The following is a 5,769-nucleotide window of genomic DNA, read 5'->3' as shown; positions in this document are numbered from 1 at the left end:
CAGGAAGGTGCAACCTCTACTGCCACACCACCAACATCCACCTCTGATGTCACAGGCCAACACAATGAAATAGAAGGCAGCAGTTTCGGAGGGGCCCTCATATATTGACTTTCAACATTTCAGTTCTGTTCTGACAGGTTTCTTTCAGAAACAGGTCGCTATTTTAAAGCGTGCACAACTTTCTGGTACTTAAAAATTCTACGTGATAAAGACCAGAAGATGATCAGACATGTCATTAACAGCTAGCATGATATACTGCATAGGTGCAGGAATAATTTTTACAAAGAAATGGTGACATTTGTCCCGTGGAAAACTCTCCACCGCATGTTTTCACCTATCTCCTACTTCATTAACTCAGGTACTCACTGTGCAGCTGTACATGCACATGAGAAGCACTGGGCTGATGTATACCAAAGCCAGTCTTCTCAACATTTTCAGAGAACAGAATTAAAGCCCGGAGTTTTCCTGGAAATTGCATAACTCACTGTGCCCCTCATAATCACAGGGAAAAAGAAATACATTGTCACTGCAACATGAGAGCTAAGGTTTTAGACACATATAAGAAGTGTTACCAAATCGAACCTGATTGCATTTACTGGTGATGCTCCAACTTGAAATGTAGAGCCCATGCCTGCTATTTCAGCAGCAACCAATTACTAAACAGAGAGCATGGTGTCAGCTGCAAAGATACAACAATTGATAAATACTGTGAAATTTCCTAACAAAATAACCATTATTTTGCAATATAGTAGAGATAAAACATTAACAAATCAAAAATTACTTCTGATAGCATGAACAACCTTGAGAAAACATTGCTGATAGTATTTTTTGATAAATAGTCCTCCTGGTCCTAATCTTGGTTTAATGTAATTGCTTTGTACTCCAGCTTCCCTGCAGTTTTACTGAAACCACTCCATTTATGTCTGTTCTACTTAGCAATAAGACACAACATCTGCATCATAATTTAATTCATCTGTCAATATTCCCCGGGCTTTTTTCTCTATTCCTCTAAGCATTTACTGGAATCAGCCTTCAACAGCTCAGGCACCCAACTTGTTCTATACCATTTTAAGCAGATATAAATGGTAACAAAAAGAATCAGTGCTACAAAAAGGCAGACAGAATACCCAAAAACTTGTAATGGATATTTTAACTGTCACTTTAACTTAGGAGGGTTTGTTTGTTTTTTGCGTTTCTCAAAGAGCATTTTCAATGCCAAGTCAGCTTATTAATTTAGCAAAGCACGCAGACACAGCATAAAACATCTGCTCTTCTAGAAAGCATCATGAAAACAAATCGCAAAAGTTTAATCAGATAGGTACTTAACTTCAGGAAATTCTTCTGTTAACATCACAGATGTCTGATTTTTAAATATATATAACTACCATAATTATTGTTCCTACAAGACATTTTATATTAGAGATGAGAGTGCCTCAGGTTTTATTTTTAAGCTTCTGTTTATCTATTCACTTATCTCTAAAATTGGAGAATTCTACTTTTGGTTAAATTTTCATATAAACCTTTGATCTTATTCTGAAAGTATAAACCTCTAGGGAAGTACGGATCAACTATGCTGATTAAACAAGGACAATGCCAAAGCATTTAAGGCACTGCAGGTATCTGTCTGCCAACATATTTTCCACATGATGCACATACATTACTTTCATTAGTATTCCATAAGCAACTGAAGGGATAAAAGACCTCAGTGCTCCCAGAATATTTTAAACCTTTTACATGCATAGGAAAGGGACACATTTACAAACGACTAACTGACAAAGTGTTCCTGATGAACTGCAGATTCTCTTGAAGTATCAGTCTTCCCAGTTCATTTCTGTTTCATTTAAACTGGTAAAATATATCCTAGAATATTCATGGAATACAGTAAAAGAAATCTAATTTTTCTTATTTAAAACAAGGTAGGTAATAATTTCTTGAAAGCCAGCAATCACTAACTTAAAATAAACCAGTTATTAGTCCAAGTGGAGTCTTATCCTTTTGCAAAAGAAAGCCTCTACAGACAAGGAGATCTGGCAGGTATATTGTGTATTTTAAACATTAGAAAATAAGAAATGAACTTATTTTTCATCCAGCTTTCCTGAAGTCTCCCTCCCTTCCCCACCCCCCCAAAAGAAAGGCACTTGAGAAATAAATTTAAGCACTGGATTGCCAGCCAAATTATGAGCGACAGAGACAACAAAATCAAACTGGAGTAGAGCTGCATTCACTTGGGTGGGACAGGGGAAAGGTGTCCTGTCCTTGGAGAGTATTTGTTATTGTAAGGTTCTACAAGAAGTCTTCTATTTTCCACAATTTTAAAGAGGAAAACTACTATTCTACTTAAAAGCATTAACAAATGAAACTCATCCTTCAGGATGAGGTGACTTAGGTCCAAACAAGGGTAAGTGGATTGCCACCATCTGTAAGAGGGACTCAGGCAAGATGCAACCAACCATCCTCTCTGTGCTCAGCGATGGTTTGCTGTTTCAACTGAATTCAGAAAAGGAAAAGGACCAAGACATACAAACTACCAAAGGAAACCATCAGTAATGCCAAATGCACAAGACCAGAAGGCACTCTAGTCAGAGGGGACCACTACCACTGCCTGATGAATAGGATGAGGCGTAACCTAAATCAAAACACAGAGCTCACATAACTGGTTTTCCAGCACCAAATACCAAAGGGCCTCTAGTAATCTACAAAGCAAGAGAGTTGTACATCAGGCAGGACATGACATGGAAACCTCTTATGTCCCAGCAAACAGGATATAGCCCTTAGGACAAGAGGTTTGGGGTCAATTGTTTATTTTAACACTGCTTATATAATTTAAAAATTGGATACAAATATTCCAGCTTTAAGTCTTCTGTTCATTTTGGAAAATAATTTAAAGTTTAACTAAACATTTTAATACTTTCTGTTCCAAAAGAAGGTTGGAAGCAGGATACATTAACATTGCAAGAAGCACTCTGACACTAAAATCTTGCTTTTAAATGGCCTTTTAAGCACAGCAGAGCTTCAAGGCAAATTAATTTACCCTTATTTGAAGAAGACATGCATTGACATAAAATTTATTGTACGAGTCTTCACCTTTTCTACCCAGTCTCCTCTAACACCTACTATTCCACAATGGGAAAGGATGTAGTTCCCCCTACTAAGTATACAGCCATGCTACTAACCACAAGGTCTGTCAGAACAGATTTATCCCCTTTTTCTACACAGAAATGTGGTCCTTATTTAACAAATCCATAAGCCAGAAACTTTAAGAAAGAATTACTATGAAGCTATGGTTTACTGGGCCCCAAGAACATTCTCAAAACTTTACACTTAACCTTAAAAACATTCCATAGCTTTCCAAGTATCCTCATTTTCTCTACTTTTGAAGCAACAGATAAGGTTCATATCTGATCACTGTCTCACTGTATAGACTACATCCAGAACTGGGCTGCACTACACATCACCTAAAAAGGACAGCACACAATTCCTGGCAAACTCACACCACTATAGGCTTACCAAAGCAAGAATCTGAGCTTTCTGCGAGCCACTGCTACACAATACAGAAGTTTTCTTTCAACATACATATATTTTATGACTGCAAAAAGGACACTTTTTGGCTTGAAAGAAAAAAAAAGGGGGGTATTTGCAAATACTAGGGAACATGTAAGTTATTTTTTTAAAACAGGGACGTGCATGCTCAACTATGAAACAACTGCCAGCTAAGTTTTGGCGGTGCTTTTATTTTTCCTTCAGGTCTGAAATTCTCTGCTTCAATTAATGAACAGTTTGAGACTGGAACATTCTGAATGCATTTTAACTTTCACTGTGCAGTGTTTGGGCTGTTTGTCATATCACTGCAAACCATAAACTGCTACACAACTTAGAAGTTTTCTTTCACTGTACATATTTTTTTCATAACTGCAATAGCAGTTGCAACAACAATTATTTCAGATGCTCTTGGTCTTAGGATTTCACACAAGGAAGATCTCTCAAGCTTGCAACTAGGTGATCTAGAAATACTTTTACATTTTCCATTAAAAGTTGCAAGCAAGAACAAGCATTGAAGAAATTTTCATTGAAATTATTCGGTATTTTAATAACTAGCTTGGGATTCTGTGCGATGCCCTATTCCCCCAGTTTACAAACATCCACCAAGCACAAAAGCCATGTTAGTACAGCCTTCTTTCATTCTTGGATGTCATGTCATAGCACAGCTATAGGCTGCCAGCCCAGCTCTTCTCTGTTCTCAACAAACCTGCAAGTATTCTGACTCTACAGTGATCTTGTGTACTGTTCAAGAAAGATGAGTAACTTGGTTGGTAACAGAAACAGCTCTTTCCATAAACAAGCTCATAGAATTAGGATGAATCCTTCACCGTTCTTATCTAGCTTTGAGGATCAACAGCAAACAAAGCATAGTTTTATTTAGACATAACAGAGAAAAAAATTAGTTACAAATAAAACAAATGTGAAGCACCTACCCGTGGTCATCTCTTGTTAGGCATATGCTTAAAACAGATGGTTTACTCGAGCAGCCACCACCATGAACCAGTCCATTTCTGCCCTTATTCCCCCAGGCTTGTCAAAACAAACATTTGTGTCCACATAGCAAATTAGTTCAAAAAACTGATCTAGCCGATAATCACTTCTTGCTTTTCTACTCTAGGCCTAGAGAAGCATTTAATTTTCACCTCCATCACTGTGCAACCATGCAAGTGTTTATATCAACAAACTAGGGCTAGGACAGGGAAGGGTGAGAACAGGAATATACTGTTGTAAACAAAACCTACCTATGCCAGTGCTGGTACAAAAATGTAATTCATTAACCACCCTCCATTTAGAATTCACTCAGGGTGGCTCAGTTACAAACACCAAGAAGTCACGTTCAACAATTCCCCCCACCCTTAATATAGTTCATTTTTAATCTATTCCCCATCCAAAGTTTCATTCACATTTAGTACTGATGTTGCTTAAACTCCATGGCTGCCTCCTCTGAGAGTGACGTTTCATATTATGACCAAGCAAATTCAATTGCTACTACCATCCAAAAGGCAGCCCGCTCCCTTACTACACATTTCAACCTCTACTTTCCTGGCATTCATTAGGGGAACTAAACCAAGAGAAAGTTATTCATAGCCATTAGGAGTGCCTATCAGCTACACCCTTATGCCTCCGGATACAAATGCAAACAGGCTCTAGAGTCAGGTCCATCAGTAGAACCTGGAGGCAGCTATTTCTCAACCCTGGGTTAAATCTGATCAGTTATGGGCATTGTATCCATGACATAAGGATGCTTCTTCCTGGAACTGGGGCATATATAACTATTTTCCCCTTGTTTCCAGGTGCCCCAGCTAACTGCCACTGTCCAATATGAGCATTTTGTGGTCCCCAAACCTGTTTATAAACTGTATTCAATATTATAGGAGTTCTCTGTTTCATGCATATTCATACATATTTAGGTTATGACCCCGATAGGACAGTAGTTGTCCATAGCGGCCGCACATATTAACAGAGATGACAGACCCACTAGCCAATTTCTTCAGCTATACAGGCCTATTAAAATAGGTTATTTCCCTCTCTACCCTCATGTCTTACTGCAGTCTTGAATAAAAGTATCCAAAAGTTGGCATGGGGCCATCACAGTTAAAAGAGCAGCCTAGACTATCATTACAATTAAGCACAAGAGCCATGCAATTCTGCACTACTGCAGAAGCAGTCACCAGAGGAAAGCAGGAGTCACATTTCCCTTTGCTCTCCCTGAACAACTGATTTCATATG

This window comes from Buceros rhinoceros, unplaced genomic scaffold (genome assembly GCF_000710305.1).
Source record: "Buceros rhinoceros silvestris isolate BGI_N320 unplaced genomic scaffold, ASM71030v1 scaffold40116, whole genome shotgun sequence".
NCBI lineage: Eukaryota > Metazoa > Chordata > Aves > Bucerotiformes > Bucerotidae > Buceros > Buceros rhinoceros.
The sequence above is the reverse complement of the archived record's forward strand: the minus strand, read 5'-3'. Positions refer to the sequence as shown.